The sequence below is a fragment of the Rana temporaria genome, chromosome 7 (assembly GCF_905171775.1).
Source record: "Rana temporaria chromosome 7, aRanTem1.1, whole genome shotgun sequence".
NCBI lineage: Eukaryota > Metazoa > Chordata > Amphibia > Anura > Ranidae > Rana > Rana temporaria.
Genome location: NC_053495.1, coordinates 73,232,195 through 73,258,262, shown reverse-complemented (window position 1 = coordinate 73,258,262; position 26,068 = coordinate 73,232,195). Strand labels below are relative to the sequence as shown.

Here is a 26,068-nt window from a genome sequence, read left to right as displayed (position 1 = left end):
GAGAATGTGCGCTGCTTTTCTTGATTTTAGAACTTTCCGCGTCACGAATGTGCTCTTTCAAATATGAACGCTAGTTTTACCAGATAGAACGCTTCCGGCTGGTCTTTGCTTCTGAACATGCGCGTTTGTACTTTGTACAAAAGTCTGATTGCTTGCTGTACAAAGGCACCATCGGACTCTTGTTGACGTAAAGTTTGTCTGTTTGCAGACCAAACTTTTTGTCCGATGGAGCGTACACACAGTTGGACTATTTTGAAAACTTGCTAATTTTGAAGTTTGTTGGCAAAAAGTCCGACCATGTGTATGGGCCTGAACACTTAAGGCTCATACACACGGTAGGACATCCAACAAAATTTCCCTTGGATTTTTGTCCTAATTGATTTGTCCGGCCACACCCAGAGCATACACACAGTCAGACTTTTCTGCAAACTTTTCTAAAAGTTTCCTAACATCACATGTTTTTTTTTGCTCTTTTCTGCTCTTTACCGCCACCCTTTGGTTAACTTCTGCTATTGTTTGTTGCTTTTAACATTGGTTTTGAGCATTCGTATTTGCACTTTGTCCAAAAGTTGGTTGGATTGCTGTACACACAGTCACACAAAGCACCATCGGACTTTTTTTTTGCCGAAAAGTTGGTCCGTTCGCAGACCCAACTTTTTGTCGGATGAAACCAGAAAAAGTTGGTCCGATGGAGCGTACACACGGTCGGACAAATTTGAAAAGTTGCAGATTTTGAAGTTGGTTGGGCAAAAGTCCGACCGTGTGTACGGGGCTTAACTTTGAAAACACTTTAGATCTCAATGGGGAAAATATCATACTGGATATCTATACTAAAATGGACTGGGTAATGTGGTAGGAACAAAAGAATGTCACATGATTTGATGGAAATGAAATTTATCAACCTACAGAGGGCTGAATTTAAAGACACCCTGAAAATCAAAGTGAAAAAATTATGCAGCAGGCTAGTCCATTTTGCTGAAATTTTATTACAGCAACTCAAAATGGTACTCAGTAGTTTGTATGGCCCCCACATACTTGTATGCATGCCTGACAATGTTGGGGCGTGCTCCTTATAAGATGACGGATGGTGTCCTGAGCTATTTCCTCCTAGATCTGGACCAGGGCATCGCTGAGCTCCTGAACAGACAGAGGTGCAACCTGGCGGCGTTGGATGGATCGGAAACATAATGTCTCAGAGGCCATTCAATGGTATCAATTCCTTCATCCTCCAGGAACTGGCTGCATACTCTTAGCACATGAGGCCAGGCATTGTCATGCACCAGGAGGAACCCAGGACCCACTATGCACCAGCAGAGGGTCTGACAATGGGTCCAAGGATTTCATCCCGTTACCTAATGACATTGTCTAGCCCAGGGGTCTTCAAACTATGGCCCTCCAGTTGTTCAGGAACTACAACTCCCATCATGCCTAGCCATGTCTGTGAATGTCAGAGTTTTACAATGCCTTATGGGATGTGTAGTTCTGCAACAGCTGGAGGGCCGTAGTTTGAAGATCAATGGTCTAGCCTGTAGAGGTCTGTGTGTCCCTCCATGGATATGCCTCCCCAGGCCATCACTGACCCACCACCAAACTGGTCATTCTGAAAAATGTTACATGCAGCATTACTGTACATTCTCCATGGCTTCTCCAGTCCCTTGCATGCCTGTCACATTTGCTCAGGGTGAACCTGCTCTCATCTGTGAAAAGCACAGGGTACCAGTGGCAGATCTGTCAATTCTGGTGTTCAATGGCAAATGCCAATCGAGTTTGACGGTGCTGGGCAGTGAGCACAGGGCCCACTAGAGGACGTCGGCTCTCAGGCCACCCTCACAAAGTCTGTTTCTGATTGTTTGGTCATTCACACCATTGGCCTGCTGAAGGTCATTTTGTAGGGCTCTGGCAGTGCTCATCCTGTTCCTCCTTGCACAAAATGAGCATATACCGGTCCTGCTGATGGGGTAAGGACCTTCTAATGGCCTGCCCATCTCTCGTAGAGTAACTGCCTGTCTCCTGAAATCTCCTCCATGCTCTTAAAACCTTCTGGCAATGACACATATTGATGTGCCATCCTGGAGGAGTGTCACAAACTACTGTGAGCGCGAGGGAACCACAACTGCGGGTTAGGAAACATTTCAATGCACCTCTCTATGCTATGTGAAATTTCAGTACTGGACCCCAGGCGTCACTCCAACCAGAGAACAGGAGTTTGGGGGTTCACTACATCATCTTTTTTACTTATAGGAATGCATTGAGCTACTAAGGTAAGAGGTGTAACACACCTTCTATCCTTAGCCAAAAAAAGGTATAACGAACATGTTCAGTATTTTAGGGCGGAAGCCCGTATACAAGTAACAACAAATGTCAAGCACGTAGCATATGAAAATACTATATGCAATTAGCAATTACTTGAGAGAAGTAACTTTAGCTTAAATGATCTGGGAGTGTATGTGCCTTTAAGATATTCCACAACTGTTACTTGAAAGCACAACAAGTAATGCCAAGCAGCATCATAGTATTAGTAGAGGCAGATTCAAATACAGTACTTAGTAAAGCTATATGTGAACCGGTTAATTCCAAAGCAATAAACATAACGTAGTGATGGTACTTATCCGTTTGCAAAGGATAAGAGTAAGTAGAGTAGTGTAGAAGCAATACGTTTCTGTCATGGAGGGTCTCCTGGTATAGGATATCTTAGGGTGTCCCCAGCCACAGCAGTAAGATGGGCAGCGTGGATGAAGGCAGTGCAGAACTAAGAGGTATCATGGATCCAGGTTTTGCTGCTCGTTTTTGAGGGGATATTGCCAGTAGTTGGTATGTAGCGTGGTCCGGCTACAGCCGACAATAATAGGACAGCTGTACTATCCACGCTGTCCTGTTTATAGGAAGGAGACCATGTGTAGTGCATAAAGCACTGACTCGACTCGCACTTCCACGTTCCACGCTGGAACGCACGCGGCGCCGTATGCGTTACAGCGTGGAATGCAATACAGCGATGAGAGAGCGCCTTTTACAAGGAGTTGGATTGCCTGTGCAACCTCCATAGGGTCCAGGTATCGCTTCATGCTACCAGTAGTGACACTGACCCTGTCCAAATTCAAAACTAGTAGAGTTGAGCAGACACCTGGATGTTCGGGTTCGACGGGTTCAGCCAAACTTCGGAAAAAAGTCTGGGTTTGGGATCTGAACTTGACCTGAACTTGACCCCGAACCCCATTGAAGTCAATGGGGACCTGAACTTTTGAGTACTAAAATTTCTCTAAAAAAGTAATGGAAAGGGCTAGATGGGCTGCAGATGACAGCAAAATGTTGGTAAGAGCATGGCAAGTACTCTGCAAACAAATGTGGATAGGGAAATAACTTAAAATAACATAAAATACATAAAAAAATAAAAAAATTATCTTGACCTTTTTAAATTAGGGTACACCTCAAAAGAGTGAGAAAAATCAGAAATAAAAGAATGGCTGGGTAAGGCCGGTATACGTGTCTATTCTGCACAAGGTACGGACAAGTCCTGTGGGATCCATGCCTGGTTCATTTTAATGAACGTGAGCTTGTCCACATTGGCTCTGGACAGGCGGCTGCGCTTGTCTGTGATAACGCCCCCTGCCGTGCTAAATACACGTTCAGATAATACACTGGCTGCAGGACAGGCCAGCACCTCCAAAGCGTAAAGGGCAAGCTCAGGCCATGTGCCCAATTTGGAGACCCAGAAGTTTAAGGGGGCAGACCTGTCATTCAGTACGTGTAGGCGTGTGCACACATACTGCTCCACCATGTTGGTGAAATGCTGCCTCCTGCTAAAACGTTCCATATCAGCTGGTGGTGCTGGTTGTTGTGGTGTGCTGACAAAGCTTTTCCACATTTCGGACATGCTAACCCTGACTTCTGAGGTGCTGGCGGTGCCCCGGGTGCGTTGGCGACCTCTTCCTCCTCCTCTGCCTTCGCCTTATGCTTCCACTGTGCCCCCGCTGCCAGGTGGGAATTCCACCAGCAGCGCGTCTGCCAGCGTGCGCTTGTACTCGCGCATCTTGCAATCACGCTCCAGTGAGGGAATTAAGGATGATACATTGTCCTTGTAACGGGGATCCAGCAGCGTGGCCACCCAGTAATCAGCACCTGTTAAAATTTGGGAAACACGGCGGTCGTTGCGGAGACACTGCAGCATGTAATCGCTCATGTGTGCCAGGCTGCCCAGAGGCAACGAAAAGCTGTCCTCTGTGGGAGGTGCATCGTCTGTGTCCTCTGTATCCCCCCAGCCACGCACCAGTGATGGCCATGAGCTGGTCTGGGTGCCACCCTGCTGTGAACATGGTTTCTCCTCCTCCATCTCCTCCTCCTCATCCTCCACCTCGTCATCCTCCAGAACTTTGCCCTTGCTGGACAATTGTGTACCTGCCGTTTGTTGGTGCAGGAACCCACCCTCGGAGCCACTTGTGAATGAAGTCTTGGAAAGGATCCCGATTCCTCCTCCTCCTCCTCCTGTGCCACATCCTCTTCCATCATCGCCCAAAGCGTTTTTCAAGGAGGCATAGAACTGGGATAGTAACGCTGAGAACGGCGTCATCGGCACTGGCCATGTTGGTGGAGTACTTGAAACAGCGCAACAAGGCACACAGGTCTCGCATGGAGGCCCAGTTATTGGTGGTGAAGTGGTTCTGTCCGCTGAGCGACTCACGCGTGCGTGCTGCAGCTGAAACTCCACTATAGCCTGCTGCTGCTCGCACAGTCTGGCCAGCATGTGAAAGGTGGGGTTCCACTTTGTGGGCACGTCACATATGTGAGCGGGAAGGCCGAAATTACGCTGTAACGCTGACAGGCGAGCAGCAGCAGGGTGAGAACGCCGAAACTGCGCACAGACAGCCCGCACTTTCTGCAGCAGCTGTGGCATATCGGGGTAAGTTTTAAGGAACCTCTGCACTACCAAATTCAGCACATGCGCCAGGCAAGGGATGTGCGTCAAACTGGCTAGGCCCAGAGCTGCTACGAGATTTCACCCATTATCGCACACCACCAGGCTCGGCTTGAGGCTCACTGCCGCCAACCACTCATCGGTCTGTTGTTCCATGTCCCTCCACAACTCCTGCGCGGTGTGGGGTTTTTCCCCCAAACAGGAAAGTTTTAAAACTGCCTGCTGTCGTTTACCCATGGCTGTGCTGAAGTTGGTGGTGAATGTGTTATGCTGACCGGATGAGGAGGCGGTAGAGGATGAGGAAGCGGAGTAGGAGGAGTTAGCAGCAGGAGGCAAACTGAAGCGCCCTGCAATCCTCAGTAGTGGAAGGACATGCGCCAAACTGCAATCCGCCTCAGGCCCAGCCGCCACTGCATTTACCCAGTGTGCTGTTAGGGAGATATAACGTCCCTGACCGTGCTTACTGGTCCACGTATCCGTAGTTAGGTGTACCTTGACACAGATGGGGTTGCGCAGCGCACACCTGATTTTGTGCCCCACTTGGTTGTGCAGGGAAGAGATGGCTCGTCTGGAAAAGTAGTGGCGGCTGGGCACGACGTACTGTGGGACAGCCAATGCCATCAGGCTTTTAAAAATCTGTGTCTCCACTGGACGGAATGACAGCATTTCAAAGGCCAGGAATTTTGAAATGCTGGCATTCAGGGCCAGGGATGGCGGGTGGGTAGGGGGGGTACTTCCTCTTCCGCTCCAGTGTTTAAGAGATAGAGAGCTGAACGCTTCCATGGGACATTGTGGAGATGGTTGGTGACCCTGGGGGTAGTGTTGCTTGCCGATCCTCTGATTGTGGGGTGGCAGGTGCCACTGTCACTACAGAGGTGGATGAAGAGGCAGAGATTGAAGCAGAAGAGGAAGCAGGAGGAGCCAGAGACCTTTCTTGCACTTAGATGCCTGGTCATGCAGGTTGTGCTCAGGTTGAGAATGTTTATGACTCGCTTTAGGCTCTGATTGCACAGCGTGCAAACCACTTGTGTCTTGAAGAACTGCCACGCTAGGGAACTCCTTGGACCTGGCTTTGGTGTGCTCGGTCCCTTGCTGCGTTGGGCAGTAGCAGGCGTACTGTCTAGGGGACGGACGCTCCGCTTTTGCACCCTGCTCCCTCTTCTGCTGTGCTGGTGGCTCTGTGCGACCACTGCCTCTTCCTCCGAACTACACAGGTCACCTGCATGACGTTGATTCCATGTGGGGTCGAGGACCTCATCGTCCCCCACCTCATCTTCCACCCAGTCTTCACCACTGCCCTCCTTGTCGGTCTGCACAATTGCGAAAGCAGCAGCATGTTGGCAACTGTGTTTCTTCATCATCCAAGATGTGCTGTGATGGTCCCCCCATGTACTCATCTTGAAACATTTGAAAAGAAAAGAGGTAACAATATCCTCACATGTAGTGTGCATGTGGATATTATAAAGTAAAAAGAGGGTGCCACGTCCTAGTATAAATGATAAAGGAGGGAACTAGGGGCTAGTTTTTGGACTTTTTAGGCACGATTTGGTTGGTCAGAATATATATACAAGAAAAGAATTTTTTTCTAAAAAGTAGATTTGTTTATTTAGATATAAAATATCATAATGTGTAGAAAAATACAGAAGAAAGAGTATTGCTGTTTCCAGCACAACAAACCATCTAACAGGCTAATCTAGGCAAGCCTATCCATGAACATTGACAGGAATATATACATAAATTATAGCAAAATATCAACAATAAAATTGAACACTTCCAAAAGTATTTGGAATAAGGTGCATGAATGTAATTAGTGGTCCTGTCACGTTGTGGAAATGCAGGCAGAGAAAGGTCTGCGGTGGTTTGGCTTGCTGCGTAGGTGGACTCGACCGGTTTCGCGCTTCAGCAGCGCTTCCTCACGGAGTCAGCAAAGTAGTTTTAACTATAGAACAACATTAAACAATAACACACAAAAAAGAAAAGTAAGAGCAGTATATCAATTTGGATAATAGCGCTGGTGAAGCAATAAAATAAATAGATATACATATAAATATATATACGGGCAAATGAAAGTAGGAATGAGAAAGGAGGATAAGAAAGAAAGAGAGAAAGGGGGGGGAGGGGGGGGGGGGGGAGGGGGGGGGGGGGGAGGGAGAAAGTGAGGGGAGAATGAGGGAAAAAAAAAAAAAAAAAGGAGGGGGGGAGGAAGAAGGAGGACATGGGGGGGGTGAAAACAGGGAAGGGAAGGGAGCATAAAGTCCTGATAGGTGAACGTAACCCCAGAGCATTTCCTCAATGATACAGTGGGAGCGAGGATAGGTCTGTATATATATAGAATATAGAGTAATATTGGGAAGGAGAGAATACTAGAATAGAAATAGCTGGTATAGGTACTTACAGATAGTGTTGGTTGGTAGGGGGATCAATATATAAATTTTCTGTCAATAAAATAAGATAAGAAATAGACTGTGTCCGGGCTGCTGGACGTTGTAAAAAGTGTAGGAAAATGACCCACATAAACTAGATAATAACAGTCTGAAAGGTAAAAGATAGAAGATAATGCAATGAATAGAATATCAAGCTGGTATTGGATAATAACAGAAATAATAAAGGGGACATCCTACCTTCAATGAAGGAGGACAGGGCTTGAGGAGAAGGGAGAAGGCAGAGAGCGACCACTACCCTCTAACAATCCTCAATACATGTAACATTTCCTGGTAGTAGAAATGAGAAACCAGAGCTGGATGCCGGCTGGTAGCCAAGGATTAAGGCAATGATAAGTCTGGTATGATAAAGAGAGATATGTAGCCTATTAGTTACAAAAAGCAGCCTCGAGGTAAAAGAAAAGGGGGGGGTGATAGGAAGGGGCATACCTGGTTCAGTATGTGCGATGGCACTCTCCTCCATGAGTCTCCCGAGAGACTGCAGCAATTCTGGCTTGTGTACGGGGGTTTATATAGGGACTCGCTCAGTGCGGAGAGGACGTAGTGCACGAGGGTGCGTGTGACGTCATCCGCAGCAGCCGCGCATCTCCTCATCATGTGTGCGCGCCGCAGATACAAACAACGCGGCGCCACACATGAGAGGCATCGCTCCAGGATGGAGAGCTCCATCTAGTGGTGCGAATACAGATCTATGTATAATGATCTGTGATGCGCGGCCAGCCACTGCATCGAAGTAGGGGGAGAAAAATATCTCAAAGGGTAGAGTGAACCGTGGCAGGACTAAAAGGAATAGATAATGAAACAAATAGAAACTGACATAGTGTGAGAAGAGCAGGGGAAAAGAACATGGACAATTGCCCGTGTATATATAATGCTAAGTACTGGTTGCGATATAAATGATTATTAAGAAGTGACACATAGGATTCATTAATAGTTGGAAGTTCCTTGAATAGATAGAATGATAAGAAAGGGGAAAGAGAAGAAGGGGGGGGGAGGGGGAAAGGAAAAGACAAAAAGGGGGAAGAATAGAAGGAGCAAAGAAGGGGGCTCCAGAGGACAAAAAGGCAGAAATAATAAAATTTATTAAGCCACAAAAACAGTCATATCCCAATGATAGCATACCAACGGGGTTACACAAAATTCTGCACAGTGGTCTCAATATGCATATGATTAAACGCGACACATGAGCCATACATAGATGTACATATATTAATATATTTATACATATATAAATAGATGGAGCTTGTGGAGACATTTGGTATTACATATCATCCCATAAAGATTTATATTGAAAAAATAATGATTAAGGTATATATCTCTGGGAGTTAACCCCGAAGTGTCCATAGCTAGTATATAAAACATTTAGTATTACATATAGAGATTTAAATTGACAAAATAGTAGTTAAAATGTGTATCTCTGGGGGGCAAATTCCCAGAGATACACATTTTAACTACTATTTTGTCAATTTAAATCTCTATATGTAATACTAAATGTTTTATATACTAGCTATGGACACTTCGGGGTTAACTCCCAGAGATATATACCTTAATCATTATTTTTTCAATATAAATCTTTATGGGATGATATGTAATACCAAATGTCTCCACAAGCTCCATCTATTTATATATGTATAAATATATTAATATATGTACATCTATGTATGGCTCATGTGTCGCGTTTAATCATATGCATATTGAGACCACTGTGCAGAATTTTGTGTAACCCCGTTGGTATGCTATCATTGGGATATGACTGTTTTTGTGGCTTAATAAATTTTATTATTTCTGCCTTTTTGTCCTCTGGAGCCCCCTTCTTTGCTCCTTCTATTCTTCCCCCTTTTTGTCTTTTCCTTTCCCCCTCCCCCCCCTTCTTCTCTTTCCCCTTTCTTATCATTCTATCTATTCAAGGAACTTCCAACTATTAATGAATCCTATGTGTCACTTCTTAATAATCATTTATATCGCAACCAGTACTTAGCATTATATATACACGGGCAATTGTCCATGTTCTTTTCCCCTGCTCTTCTCACACTATGTCAGTTTCTATTTGTTTCATTATCTATTCCTTTTAGTCCTGCCACGGTTCACTCTACCCTTTGAGATATTTTTCTCCCCCTACTTCGATGCAGTGGCTGGCCGCGCATCACAGATCATTATACATAGATCTGTATTCGCACCACTAGATGGAGCTCTCCATCCTGGAGCGATGCCTCTCATGTGTGGCGCCGCGTTGTTTGTATCTGCGGCGCGCACACATGATGAGGAGATGCGCGGCTGCTGCGGATGACGTCACACGCACCCTCGTGCACTACGTCCTCTCCGCACTGAGCGAGTCCCTATATAAACCCCCGTACACAAGCCAGAATTGCTGCAGTCTCTCGGGAGACTCATGGAGGAGAGTGCCATCGCACATACTGAACCAGGTATGCCCCTTCCTATCACCCCCCCCTTTTCTTTTACCTCGAGGCTGCTTTTTGTAACTAATAGGCTACATATCTCTCTTTATCATACCAGACTTATCATTGCCTTAATCCTTGGCTACCAGCCGGCATCCAGCTCTGGTTTCTCATTTCTACTACCAGGAAATGTTACATGTATTGAGGATTGTTAGAGGGTAGTGGTCGCTCTCTGCCTTCTCCCTTCTCCTCAAGCCCTGTCCTCCTTCATTGAAGGTAGGATGTCCCCTTTATTATTTCTGTTATTATCCAATACCAGCTTGATATTCTATTCATTGCATTATCTTCTATCTTTTACCTTTCAGACTGTTATTATCTAGTTTATGTGGGTCATTTTCCTACACTTTTTACAACGTCCAGCAGCCCGGACACAGTCTATTTCTTATCTTATTTTATTGACAGAAAATTTATATATTGATCCCCCTACCAACCAACACTATCTGTAAGTACCTATACCAGCTATTTCTATTCTAGTATTCTCTCCTTCCCAATACTACTCTATATTCTATATATATACAGACCTATCCTCGCTCCCACTGTATCATTGAGGAAATGCTCTGGGGTTACGTTCACCTATCAGGACTTTATGCTCCCTTCCCTTCCCTGTTTTCACCCCCCCCATGTCCTCCTTCTTCCTCCCCCCCTCCTTTTTTTTTTTTTTTTTTTTTTCCCTCATTCTCCCCTCACTTTCTACCTTCCCTCCCCCTTTCTCCCCTTCCCCTCCCCCCCCCTTTCTCTCTTTCTTTCTTATCCTCCTTTCTCATTCCTACTTTCATTTGCCCGTATATATATTTATATGTATATCTATTTATTTTATTGCTTCACCAGCGCTATTATCCAAATTGATATACTGCTCTTACTTTTCTTTTTTGTGTGTTATTGTTTAATGTTGTTCTATAGTTAAAACTACTTTGCTGACTCCGTGAGGAAGCGCTGCTGAAGCGCGAAACCGGTCGAGTCCACCTACGCAGCAAGCCAAACCACCGCAGACCTTTCTCTGCCTGCATTTCCACAACGTGACAGGACCACTAATTACATTCATGCACCTTATTCCAAATACTTTTGGAAGTGTTCAATTTTATTGTTGATATTTTGCTATAATTTATGTATATATTCCTGTCAATGTTCATGGATAGGCTTGCCTAGATTAGCCTGTTAGATGGTTTGTTGTGCTGGAAACAGCAATACTCTTTCTTCTGTATTTTTCTACACATTATGATATTTTATATCTAAATAAACAAATCTACTTTTTAGAAAAAAATTCTTTTCTTGTATATATATTCTGACCAACCAAATCGTGCCTAAAAAGTCCAAAAACTAGCCCCTAGTTCCCTCCTTTATCATCTTGAAACATAAGTGGTTGGGCATCGGTGCACTCAATCTCTTCCACTTCTGGGGCAGGGCTAGGTGGATGGCCCTGGGAAACCATGCTAACAGAGTCATCAAAAAGCAGAAGAGACTGCTGCATGATTTGGGGCTCAGACTGCTTGGCTGATTTGCAAGGGGGTGAGGTGAAAGACTGATGGACATCGGCTGCAGGTGCCAACTCTGATCTTTCAGCACAGGACTGGTTGGGAGACAATGTGAAGGAACTGGAGGCACTGTCAGCAACCCAATCTACTATCGCCTGTTCTGCTCCTGGCCTCAACATTCGTAGAGCCGGATTAGGCCCGACCAAATACCGCTGCAGGCTCTGTCGCCTACTCGCACCTGAGGAAGGTGTTTCACTTGTGCGTGTAGGTGGCACAGATCGACCACGTCCTCTCCCTGCAACAGGAGCTCCACCAGCAGCACCACGACTGGGGGCCATGTCCCTTATTTGACGTTCTCCTCATATTTCTCAAATGTAGGATTATGCCCTAAATGGGTGTTTTTTGAATAGCACAATAGAAGAACAGTATCTAAAGGGTGTATCTCACACGTACAGATATGCAGGAAACGCACCAAAAAAAAAATTATTTGCCCTAAATATTTTTTTTTTGAATAGCACAATAGAAGAACAGTATCTAACGTGTGTATCTCACACGTACAGATATGCAGGAAACGCACCAACAAAAATTATTTGCCCAAAGTGGGTGTTTTTTGAATAGCGCAATAGAAGAACAGTATCTTAAGGGCCAGATTCACAAAGGACTTACGCCGACGTATCTCGAGTTGCGCGGCGTAATTGAAATTTGTGCCGCGCATATTTTTGCGCCTGATCCTCAAAACGAAATACGCCTGAAAACTATTTTTTTCCGTCCTACCTAAAAAAATTACACCGGCGCTTCTTCGAAGCGCAAAATACGCTAGACACACCATTGTTTTTCTAGGCAAAGATGCAAATGAGGGAGATAAGGCGATCCACAAATTTAAGTGTGTGCGGCGTAGGCTACGCCCTGTGTGCATCTGTTAGTTTCCCGGAGTAATTTTACACTTTATAAAAGGTGCCTTAACTTTGCTCCAGCCGTGTAAAGGTCAGCTAAAGCAACACCATTAAGGAAGAGCTGAGCACACACACTTGCCGGACTACAATCTGTCTGCCAACATGCCAGGGGCATCCATGCTCATAACTATACTAGTGACTTTAGAGGCGCAAAGAAGGAGGAGGGAACGGAGGAGGAGGAGGAGGAGGAGGGCACAGGAGAGGGTATACCGCAGACGCCTAGATGTGTTTGCCATGGCTGCTTCTGAGGTGTATCGCACCTTCAGATTCAGCCGTGAAGCCATCATGGAAATTACAACAATCCTGCAGGATGATCTCACCAGCCCAACACACCGCTCACATGCAGTGCAGCCACTGATCAAGGTACTGGCAACACTGCATTTCCTGGCCACTGGCTCTTTTCAGCGCACAAGTGGAGGTGTGGCCGGGATGTCACAATCCTCCATTAGCAGATGTGTGCACCAGGTTGTCCCTGCAATCCTGAGATGCATGGCCAATCAAATCATCAAACCCTCCCAGGAGGTCCAGCGAATGAACACAATTACAGATTTTTACAAAATTGCAGGATTCCCACGCACCATCGGGGCCATTGATTGCACACATGTGGCACTACAGCCCCCCCCCATGAGACAGAGCACATGTACCGCAATAGGAAGCATTGGCATTCAATCAATGTACAGGTGATAGTGGATGCCCAATACCTCATATGGCACGTCTGTGCCAAACACCCAGGGTCCAGCCATGACAGCTACATATACCGTCACAGCAACATCTCCAGAGAATTTGAACAGAACGTGTATGGGGACAGCTGGCTGGTTGGTGAGTGACATGGGTGTCAGGTATGACTGTCCCCCCCCATGATACAGACATCACGAGGGGCACATGCATGACTAACATCCTCCTGTCTTTTCCCTTCCAGGTGACTCTGCATATGCACTGGGACCCCATCTTATGACTCCATACCGGAACACCCAAACCCCAGGAGAGGAAAGATACAATGCTGCACACATACGTACCCATGGAGTGGTGGAACGCACATTTGGCCTCCTGAAGTCCCGTTTCTGATGCCTGGATAAGTCTGGGGGTACCCTGTTGTATTCTCCAAACTTTGTGTGCCAGATCATCGGTGCATGTTGCATGCCGCACAACTTCGCAGTGAGAAGGGGCCTGGAGATTGACATACGTGATGACCTGACCCCCGAACCAGACAGGCCCCCCCCCCCCCCAACCAACTCTACCCGGTCTGCTGAGGGCACAGCAGCCAGGAGACGCCTCGCAGAAGGCATCTTTGCACAGTAAACACACACATTAAACATGGCACAATGAGAATGCATGAATGCACACCCACTGTGGTCCCTAGCACAGACACATCACATGCACATCTAATTGGATTAGACCCAAGAAAACCACATGGTATTAGGGAGCAGTAACACCACGCCACGGCTCCAATTATGTCACTTATGTGCATTCATACACCATTCACATGGACCTGGGATCACTTCTCCCTGGTCCTGGGGATCCCTAATCCACCAAAACTGAGGGTGACACCCTTTTTCACCAGGAATGTCACCCCCACATTCATACATCATTCACACACAAAAAAAAAAGAATCATCATAAAAATTACATTAAAAAAAACACAAAAAAAAAGTACACACCAAAAATCAATGGCGGCTGCGTGAGCTACACCTGGGCCGGCCACGGGCACGGCCCCTCAGGGGAGCCTCATGGGGGGGAGGCAGGGGAAGGAGGATCCTCATGGGGGGGGCAGGGGAAGGAGGATCCTCATGGGGGAGGGGCAGGGGAAGGAGGATCCTCCCCGGGTGGCTGCCCACCTGCTGGCCTGCCCTCCAAGGCCACGGCGATCCTGGTCAGGCCCAGAGTGAGGGTTGCCGTATTGGCCTGGAGAGCCTGTGTGTTGTCCTGGACAGCCTGGGTCAGGGCAGTCACCTCAAGGGCCACACCTGTTGTGGCGGCCTGCAGCTCACTGAAACAGTTGATGAATGCAACAGTATTGGTGCCCACCTCACTGACAGACTCCTTGATGGAGGCCAGGCTCTCCTCCATCTGGTCCAAAGTCCGGGTGACCTGACCCAGATGGCGGGTCTGAAGGGCCTGGTCCCTCTGCAGATTTGCAGGCAGGAACTCGGCCACTCCCCTGGTCTTCTGGGTGGCCTTTCTGCCTGCAGTTGAGGCTTGTGGCCTGGGAGGAGGGGAGCCCCCTGGGGGGCAGCCCTGTTGGGGGAGGAGTGGGAGGGACTACCCCTGATGGTGCCCTGACTGCTGTCAGCCACAAGGGAATCCTCATCCCAACACAGCATCACTTCTCGGGCAAGCTCTCTCGGTTCATCCTCAACCACCCCCCCCTCATCCTCCTCCCCCTGAACCTCCTCCTGAGGTGAGGTGTGGCCACTCCCCTGCCCTGGGGACTCCAGACTTTCTTGGGGCTCCTCAGCAGCCTGTTGTCCTGGGGGTGGTGCAGCCTGGCCTGATGGCACATATTCCCTTCCCCCACCCACACATGCTACTCACCAGATGGAAATAAAAAAAAACTTACCTGTCCTCACAGGATCATCAGATTGAAGGCCAGGCAGGCCCACCACTTGCTGGCTGTGGAAGCACCGGGCCACCGCAAGTTCCTCCTCAGTCCACCTTACGGTGCAGGGTGGACCTCCTCCAGTGCCCCTGGCATGGGCTGCTTGCTTGGCCATCTTCTCCCAGACCAGGCTCCTAAGATCGTTGATCTTCTTCTGAATCCCACTGGGGGTCTTTGTCTCCCCCCCCCTCCGCATTGATCCGATCAGTTATCTGTTGAATGATCTCCCTCTTCCTGGCCGGGGTGACGTCCCGGCTGTCAGGGCCATGCAAAAATCTCCCAAATTGGGTGATTGCCCTGGCCAGCAAGTGCTTCTCTCGCACCGAGAAGTTTAATTTTCTTCTCTTCCGTGCCATCTCACAACACAGCACTCAGCAACAGATACAAAATTCAAACAGAACAAACACAGAAACACAGAACAAACAGACAAAAAGACACAGAACAGACAGCCAAGAAGACACAGAACAGACACACAAAAAAATCAGACAGCAAAAAAAAAAAAAAACACAAGCAGACAGCTAATACAAATTCAAACAAAAAACACAGAAGAAACAGACACAAAAAACGCTCCGAAAATACACACACCTACTACAACCTCCTACTACAATAAATCTTTAATATAACACTACACTCACCAACAAACAGCCACAAACAACAGAGCAAAAGACACTTGCTTTAGGAAGGGAAACACAGGATGTACTTTTGCAAGGGAAGTGTGTTTGTCTGGGGCTATTTAAGCACAGGGCGATTCTCAAACTAAGTATGCTTTACCTTTTTCCTATCTCACTGATTGCGCCGAGCCAAGTTCTGCACATGCCCAGTGAGGTGCAGATTCGTGCGCGCATGCGCAGTACGGCCGGCCCTTCATTTGCATGGGGTCACGGCTCATTTCAATGGAGCACGCCCACTTCCTTCCCACTTGCAATAACCCCGCCTTACGCCTCGGAATTTACGTCGCGCTGGCGCAAATTTGGGCTCAAAAGCGATGTGGATACGGCACTTACGTCACAAAATTAAGGCGCCCTAACTTAAATGATATACGTTTGGAGTAACTTAATTTGCGCCGCTCTACGTGAATCTGGCCCTAAGTGTTTATCTCACACGTACAGATATGGAGGAAACACTGCAAACACTGGAGGAAACACTGAAAAAAATTTTTTTTTGCCCTAAATGGGTGTTTTTTGAATAGCAAAATAGAAGAACAGTATCTAAAGGGTGTATCTCACACGTACAGATATGCAGGAAACGCACCAAAAAAAAAATTATTTGCCCTAAATATTTTTTTTTTGAATAGCACAATAGAAGAACAGTATCTAACGTGTGTATCTCACACGTACAGATATGCAGGAAACGCACCAACAAAAATTATTTGCCCAAAGTGGGTGTTTTTTGAATAGCGCAATAGAAGAACAGTATCTTAAGGGCCAGATTCACAAAGGACTTACGCCGACGTATCTCGAGTTGCGCGGCGTAATTGAAATTTGTGCCGCGCATATTTTTGCGCCTGATCCTCAAAACGAAATACGCCTGAAAACTATTTTTTTCCGTCCTACCTAAAAAAATTACACCGGCGCTTCTTCAAAGCGCAAAATACGCTAGACACACCATTGTTTTTCTAGGCAAAGATGCAAATGAGGGAGATAAGGCGATCCACAAATTTAAGTGTGTGCGGCGTAGGCTACGCCCTGTGTGCATCTGTTAGTTTCCCGGAGTAATTTTACACTTTATAAAAGGTGCCTTAACTTTGCTCCAGCCGTGTAAAGGTCAGCTAAAGCAACACCATTAAGGAAGAGCTGAGCACACACACTTGCCGGACTACAATCTGTCTGCCAACATGCCAGGGGCATCCATGCTCATAACTATACTAGTGACTTTAGAGGCGCAAAGAAGGAGGAGGGAACGGAGGAGGAGGAGGAGGAGGAGGGCACAGGAGAGGGTATACTGCAGACGCCTAGATGTGTTTGCCATGGCTGCTTCTGAGGTGTATCGCACCTTCAGATTCAGCCGTGAAGCCATCATGGAAATTACAACAATCCTGCAGGATGATCTCACCAGCCCAACACACCGCTCACATGCAGTGCAGCCACTGATCAAGGTACTGGCAACACTGCATTTCCAGGCCACTGGCTCTTTTCAGCGCACAAGTGGAGGTGTGGCCGGGATGTCACAATCCTCCATTAGCAGATGTGTGCACCAGGTTGTCCCTGCAATCCTGAGACGCATGGCCAATCAAATCATCAAACCCTCCCAGGAGGTCCAGCGAATGAACACAATTACAGATTTTTACAAAATTGCAGGATTCCCACGCACCATCGGGGCCATTGATTGCACACATGTGGCACTACAGCCCCCCCCCCATGAGACAGAGCACATGTACCGCAATAGGAAGCATTGGCATTCAATCAATGTACAGGTGATAGTGGATGCCCAATACCTCATATGGCACGTCTGTGCCAAACACCCAGGGTCCAGCCATGACAGCTACATATACCGTCACAGCAACATCTCCAGAGAATTTGAACAGAACGTGTATGGGGACAGCTGGCTGGTTGGTGAGTGACATGGGTGTCAGGTATGACTGTCCCCCCCCATGATACAGACATCACGAGGGGCACATGCATGACTAACATCCTCCTGTCTTTTCCCTTCCAGGTGACTCTGCATATGCACTGGGACCCCATCTTATGACTCCATACCGGAACACCCAAACCCCAGGAGAGGAAAGATACAATGCTGCACACATACGTACCCATGAAGTGGTGGAACGCACATTTGGCCTCCTGAAGTCCCGTTTCTGATGCCTGGATAAGTCTGGGGGTACCCTGTTGTATTCTCCAAACTTTGTGTGCCAGATCATCGGTGCATGTTGCATGCCGCACAACTTCGCAGTGAGAAGGGGCCTGGAGATTGACATACGTGATGACCTGACCCCCGAACCAGACAGTCCCCCCCCCCCAACCAACTCTACCCGGTCTGCTGAGGGCACAGCAGCCAGGAGACGCCTCGCAGAAGGCATCTTTGCACAGTAAACACACACATTAAACATGGCACAATGAGAATGCATGAATGCACACCCACTGTGGTCCCTAGCACAGACACATCACATGCACATCTAATTGGATTAGACCCAAGAAAACCACATGGTATTAGGGAGCAGTAACACCACGCCACGGCTCCAATTATGTCACTTATGTGCATTCATACACCATTCACATGGACCTGGGATCACTTCTCCCTGGTCCTGGGGATCCCTAATCCACCAAAACTGAGGGTGACACCCTTTTTCACCAGGAATGTCACCCCCACATTCATACATCATTCACACACAAAAAAAAAAGAATCATCATAAAAATTACATTAAAAAAAACACAAAAAAAAAGTACACACCAAAAATCAATGGCGGCTGCGTGAGCTACACCTGGGCCGGGCCACGGGCACGGCCCCTCAGGGGAGCCTCATGGGGGGGAGGCAGGGGAAGGAGGATCCTCATGGGGGGGGCAGGGGAAGGAGGATCCTCATGGGGGAGGGGCAGGGGAAGGAGGATCCTCCCCGGGTGGCTGCCCACCTGCTGGCCTGCCCTCCAAGGCCACGGCGATCCTGGTCAGGCCCAGAGTGAGGGTTGCCGTATTGGCCTGGAGAGCCTGTGTGTTGTCCTGGACAGCCTGGGTCAGGGCAGTCACCTCAAGGGCCACGCCTGTTGTGGCGGCCTGCAGCTCACTGAAACAGTTGATGAATGCAACAGTATTGGTGCCCACCTCACTGACAGACTCCTTGATGGAGGCCAGGCTCTCCTCCATCTGGTCCAAAGTCCGGGTGACCTGACCCAGATGGCGGGTCTGAAGGGCCTGGTCCCTCTGCAGATTTGCAGGCAGGAACTCGGCCACTCCCCTGGTCTTCTGGGTGGCCTTTCTGCCTGCAGTTGAGGCTTGTGGCCTGGGAGGAGGGGAGCCCCCTGGGGGGCAGCCCTGTTGGGGGAGGAGTGGGAGGGACTACCCCTGATGGTGCCCTGACTGCTGTCAGCCACAAGGGAATCCTCATCCCAACACAGCATCACTTCTCGGGCAAGCTCTCTCGGTTCATCCTCAACCACCCCCCCTCATCCTCCTCCCCCTGAACCTCCTCCTGAGGTGAGGTGTGGCCACTCCCCTGCCCTGGGGACTCCAGACTTTCTTGGGGCTCCTCAGCAGCCTGTTGTCCTGGGGGTGGTGCAGCCTGGCCTGATGGCACATATTCCCTTCCCCCACCCACACATGCTACTCACCAGATGGAAATAAAAAAAAACTTACCTGTCCTCACAGGATCATCAGATTGAAGGCCAGGCAGGCCCACCACTTGCTGGCTGTGGAAGCACCGGGCCACCGCAAGTTCCTCCTCAGTCCACCTTACGGTGCAGGGTGGACCTCCTCCAGTGCCCCTGGCATGGGCTGCTTGCTTGGCCATCTTCTCCCGGACCAGGCTCCTAAGATCGTTGATCTTCTTCTGAATCCCACTGGGGGTCTTTGTCTCCCCCCCCCTCCGCATTGATCCGATCAGTTATCTGTTGAATGATCTCCCTCTTCCTGGCCGGGGTGACGTCCCGGCTGTCAGGGCCATGCAAAAATCTCCCAAATTGGGTGATTGCCCTGGCCAGCAAGTCCTTCTCTCGCACCGAGAAGTTTAATTTTCTTCTCTTCCGTGCCATCTCACAACACAGCACTCAGCAACAGATACAAAATTCAAACAGAACAAACACAGAAACACAGAACAAACAGACAAAAAGACACAGAACAGACAGCCAAGAAGACACAGAACAGACACACAAAAAAATCAGACAGCAAAAAAAAAAAAAAACACAAGCAGACAGCTAATACAAATTCAAACAAAAAACACAGAAGAAACAGACACAAAAAACGCTCCGAAAATACACACACCTACTACAACCTCCTACTACAATAAATCTTTAATATAACACTACACTCACCAACAAACAGCCACAAACAACAGAGCAAAAGACACTTGCTTTAGGAAGGGAAACACAGGATGTACTTTTGCAAGGGAAGTGTGTTTGTCTGGGGCTATTTAAGCACAGGGCGATTCTCAAACTAAGTATGCTTTACCTTTTTCCTATCTCACTGATTGCGCCGAGCCAAGTTCTGCACATGCCCAGTGAGGTGCAGATTCGTGCGCGCATGCGCAGTACGGCCGGCCCTTCATTTGCATGGGGTCACGGCTCATTTCAATGGAGCACGCCCACTTCCTTCCCACTTGCAATAACCCCGCCTTACGCCTCGGAATTTACGTCGCGCTGGCGCAAATTTGGGCTCAAAAGCGATGTGGATACGGCACTTACGTCACAAAATTAAGGCGCCCTAACTTAAATGATATACGTTTGGAGTAACTTAATTTGCGCCGCTCTACGTGAATCTGGCCCTAAGTGTTTATCTCACACGTACAGATATGGAGGAAACACTGCAAACACTGGAGGAAACACTGAAAAATATTTTTTTTTGCCCTAAATGGGTGTTTTTTGAATAGCAAAATAGAAGAACAGTATCTATAGTGTTTATCTCACATGTACAGTTTGTACAGATATGGAGGAAACACTGGAGGAAACACTGCAAAATATATTTTTTTGCCCTAAATGGGTGTTTTTTTAATAGAAAAATAGAAGAACAGTAGCTAAAGTGTTTATCTCACACGTACCGATATGGAGGAAACACTGCAAACACTGAAGGAAACACTGCAAACACTGGAAGAAACACTGCAAAAATATTTTTTGCCCTAAATGGGTGTTTTTTGAAAAGCAAAATAGAAGAACAGTATCTATAGTGTTTATTTCACACGTAACAACAAAAACCTGGGGAATGCCCAGGGAAAAACCAAGCCTACTTACCGACCAGCTTGCAGAAAACCAATTAACCTGTCTACAGTATGCGTTAAAAACAGGGGTTCAGTCCGCACGCATTTGCAAACGCATGCGTGAGCCACAGAGCCGCGCCAAGGCACCCTGCAATATCTGTGGTCCTAACACTAAACCAGTGGTTCTCAACCTTCTAGTGCGGTGACCCCTTGATAACATTTCCCAAGTTGTGAGGACCCCTAACGGTAAAAAAAAATTTGTAGCATGGGTTGTCAGCACCCAAGGCAAGACAAGTAATTTGCGCCCCTAATCCACAGACATTTAGCGCTACCTAAGTCTTTTTAATAGCAACTATAATCACTGGTAGTGTTACTGTGTCTCCGACTTTGTGGTGTCTAGTAGCAGTGACACCTATGCCGAAATCAAGAGAAAGGGTCTCCAGCCCCTCCCACTTCACATTCCTCACCAGTCAGCTGACCTCTAGTCTTTGCCCCCCAGCCATGCCGTGAACTGAATGGGCGCCTGAGAAGAGGCTGAGTGGGGCGGCTGTGGGCTCCAGGAACAGCCCAGCTGGGTGGCTGCAAGACAAACAGGAATAGCCCAGCTGGGTGGCTGCAAAAAAAAGGCTGGGAGAGCGGTGTGGGCTTCAGGAACAACCCAGGATTCGGTGACCCCTGGTAAATCATCAGTCGACCCCCGAGGGGGTCCCGACCCCCAGGTTGAGAACCACTGCACTAAACAATGAGCGTCCCCACAGTGGAGGCACATGCATTTTAATGGATAGACAGGGGCAGGTGAACTGAAGGGAAGCCACCCCTCCTTTAAAGGTACAAGAGCACACCAAGCACCCAGCATATAGCACAATGGCTGCAAAGGTGTTGGTGCATTGATGGACCAATATAAACACCACAGGTGAAGCATAAACATGTCCACTGCCCCCGTCTATAGCTGGCCATAACAGTAAGTAGCATTGGAAGGCTAAAGCAGATAACAACAAAAACCTGGGGAATGCCCAGGGAAAAACCAAGCCTACTTACCGACCAGCTTGCAGAAAACCAATTAACCTGTCTACAGTATGCGTTAAAAACAGGGGTTCAGTCCGCACGCATTTGCAAACGCATGCGTGAGCCACAGAGCCGCGCCAAGGCACCCTGCAATATCTGTGGTCCTAACACTAAACAATGAGCGTCCCCACAGTGGAGGCACATGCATTTTAATGGATAGACAGGGGCAGGTGAACTGAAGGGAAGCCACCCCTCCTTTAAAGGTACAAGAGCACACCAAGCACCCAGCATATAGCACAATGGCTGCAAAGGTGTTGGTGCATTGATGGACCAATATAAACACCACAGGTGAAGCATAAACATGTCCACTGCCCCCGTCTATAGCTGGCCATAACAGTAAGTAGCATTGGAAGGCTAAAGCAGATGACAACAAAAACCTGGGGAATGCCCAGGGAAAAACCAAGCCTACTTACCGACCAGCTTGCAGAAAACCAATTAACCTGTCTACAGTATGCGTTAAAAACAGGGGTTCAGTCCGCACGCATTTGCAAACGCATGCGTGAGCCACAGAGCCGCGCCAAGGCACCCTGCAATATCTGTGGTCCTAACACTAAACAATGAGCGTCCCCACAGTGGAGGCACATGCATTTTAATGGATAGACAGGGGCAGGTGAACTGAAGGGAAGCCACCCCTCCTTTAAAGGTACAAGAGCACACCAAGCACCCAGCATATAGCACAATGGCTGCAAAGGTGTTGGTGCATTGATGGACCAATATAAACACCACAGGTGAAGCATAAACATGTCCACTGCCCCCGTCTATAGCTGGCCATAACAGTAAGTAGCATTGGAAGGCTAAAGCAGATAACAACAAAAACCTGGGGAATGCCCAGGGAAAAACCAAGCCTACTTACCGACCAGCTTGCAGAAAACCAATTAACCTGTCTACAGTATGCGTTAAAAACAGGGGTTCAGTCCGCACGCATTTGCAAACGCATGCGTGAGCCACAGAGCCGCGCCAAGGCACCCTGCAATATCTGTGGTCCTAACACTAAACAATGAGCGTCCCCACAGTGGAGGCACATGCATTTTAATGGATAGACAGGGGCAGGTGAACTGAAGGGAAGCCACCCCTCCTTTAAAGGTACAAGAGCACACCAAGCACCCAGCATATAGCACAATGGCTGCAAAGGTGTTGGTGCATTGATGGACCAATATAAACACCACAGGTGAAGCATAAACATGTCCACTGCCCCCGTCTATAGCTGGCCATAACAGTAAGTAGCATTGGAAGGCTAAAGCAGATAACAACAACAACCTGGGGAATGCCCAGGGAAAAACCAAGCCTTTATTTCACACGTACAGATATGGAGAAAACACTGCAAACACTGGAGGAAACACTGCAAATTATTATTTTTTTGCCCTAAATGGGTGTTTTTTGAATAGCAAAATAGAAGAATAGTATCTATAGTGTTTATCTCACGTGTACAAATATGGAGGAAACACTGCAAAAACATTTTGTTGCCCTAAATGGGTGTTTTTTGAATAGCAAAATAGAAGAACAGTATCTATAGTGTTTATCTCACACGTACAGATATGGAGGAAACACTGCAAAAAAAAAGTTTTTGCCCTAAATGGGTGTTTTTTGAATAGCAAAATAGAAGAACAGTAGCTAAAGTGTTTATCTTACACGTCCAGATATGGGGGAAACACTGCAAACACTAAAGGAAACACTGCAAAAATAAATGTTTTGCCCTAAATGGGTGTTTTTTGAATAGCAAAATAGAAGAACAGTAGCTAAAGTGTTTATCTTACACGTCCAGATATGGGGGAAACACTGCAAACACTAAAGGAAACACTGCAAAAAAAATGTTTTGCCCTAAATGGGTGTTTTTTGAATAGCAAAATAGAAGAACAGTATCTATAGTGTTTATCTCACACGTACAGATATGGAGGAAACACTGCAAAAAAATAGTTTTTGCCCTAAATGGGTGTTTTTTGAATAGCAAAATAGAAGAACAGTAGCTAAAGTGTTTATCTTACACGTCCAGATATGGGGGAAACACTGCAAACACTAAAGGAAACACTGCAAAAAAATAGTTTTTGCCCTAAATGGGTGTTTTTTGAATAGCAAAATAGAAGAACAGTAGCTAAAGTGTTTATCTTACACGTCCAGATATGGGGGAAACACTGCAAACACTAAAGGAAACACTGCAAAAAAAATGTTTTGCCCTAAATGGGTGTTTTTTGAATAGCAAAATAGAAGAACAGTAGCTAAAGTGTTTATCTCACACGTACAGATATGGAGAAAACACAGCAAAATATTTTTTTTTTGCCCTAAATGGGTGTTTTTTGAATAGCAAAATAGAAGAACAGTATCTAAAGTGTTTATCTCACAAGTACAGATATGGAGGAAACACTGCACATTTTTTTCCCTAAATGGAAGTTTTTTGAATAGCACAATAGAAGAAAAGTATCTAAAGGGTGTATCTCACAGTAACATATGAAGTACTGGTCTAATTTGATTTCTGAAGCAGGACTGACTCCTATCTATTTCTCTCCCTAAAAGCAAAACCAGGCAGGAACCTTTCCCTAAAGTATCTAAAGCAGATATCTCACAGTAACATATGCAGTGCTGGTCTAATTTGATTTCTGAAGCAGGACTGACTCCTATCTATTTCTCTCCCTAAAAGCAAAACCAGGCAGGAACCTTTCCCTAAAGTATCTAAAGCAGATATCTCACAGTAACATATGCAGTGCTGGTCTAATTTGATTTCTGAAGCAGGACTGACTCCTATCTATTTCTCTCCTTAAAAGCAAAACGAGGCAGGAACCTTCCCTAAATTATCTAAAGCAGAGTGACTTGCACATATGTAGATCGCTAAGTAATTTGATTTCTGAAGCAGGACAGTCTGACTCCTATCTAATTCTCTCCCTCAGAGCAGCAGCAGCAGCACCAGCCTTTCCCTACAGTATCTAAAGCAGAGTGACATGCTGTGCTGTGTGCCTCTAGCCTTTATAGAGACGGGTCACATGCTGCACTGGCCAATTACAGACATGTCATTAGTAGGCATGGCTGTGATGGCTTCTAGGTCACATGACAAGTTAAACGAATGTTGATTGGCTGCCCTGCAGCGCGCCATTACATTACCGAGCCCAAACTTACAGCAAACTGTTCGGGTTCAGGTCCGGGTACCAAAAATCCAAAAGTCTGGTACGAACCCGAACTTTACAGTTCGGGTTCGCTCAACCCTAAAAACTAGTAAAAAACAGTCAGAAAAGATGAGTAGGGAAAAAAATGTCAGTGGCCTCCACCTGTAAAACCATGCCTGTTTTGGAGGTTGTCTCATTGTTGCCCATCTAGTGCACCTGTTGTTAATTTCATTAACACCAAAGCAGCTGAAACTGGTTAAAAACACCCTCTGCTACTTAACTGACCAGATCAATATTCCAAGAGTTTAATTGACTTGATGCTATACTCTGATTAAAAAGTGTTCCTTTAATTATTTTGAAGAGTGTGTGTGTATGTGTGTGTGTTTTTGTGTGTGTGTGTATATATATATATATATATATATATATATATATATATATATATATATATATATATACAGTACAGACCAAAAGTTTGGACACACCTTCTCATTCAAAGAGTTTTCTTTATTTTCATGACTATGAAAATTGTAGATTCACACTGAAGGCATCAAAACTATGAATTAACACATGTGAAATTATACATAACAAAAAAGTGTGAAACCACTGAAAATATATTTCATATTCTAGGTTCTTCAAAGTAGCCACATTTTGCTTTCATTACTGCTTTGCACACTCTTGGCATTCTCTTGATGAGCTTCAAGAGGTAGTCACCTGGCACAGCACCCCATCACTCTCCTTCTTGGTCAAATAGCCCTTACACAGCCTGGAGGTGTGTTTGGGGTCATTGTCTTGTTGAAAAATAAATGATGGTCCAACTAAACGCAAACCGGATGGAATAGCATGCCGCTGAAAGATGCTGTGGTAGCCATGCTGGTTCAGTATGCCTTCAATTGTGAATACATCCCCAACAGTTTCACCAGCAAAGCACCCCCACACCATCACACCTCCTCCTCCATGCTTCACGGTGGGAACCAGGCATGTAGAGTCCATTCGTTCACCTTTTCTGCGTCGCACAAAGACACAAGGGTTGGAACCAAAGATCTCAAGTTTGGACTCATCAGACCAAAGCACAGATTTCCACTGGTCTAATGTCCATTCCTTGTTATCTTTAGCCCAAACAAGTCTCTTCTGCTTGTTGCCTTTCTTTAGCAGTGGTTTCCTAGCAGATATTCTACCATGAAGGCCTGATTCACACTGTCTCCTCTTAACAGTTCTAGAGATGTGTCTGCTGCAAAAGGTGGCTACTT

At 46.7% G+C, this 26,068-nt stretch overlaps 1 protein-coding gene across 1 annotated transcript in view; it reads left to right on the top strand.

The window, feature by feature from the left end:
- The window catches only part of CACNA1I (calcium voltage-gated channel subunit alpha1 I), a 2,078,868-nt gene that overhangs the window by 1,874,787 nt on the left and 178,013 nt on the right, over window positions 1–26,068 (top strand).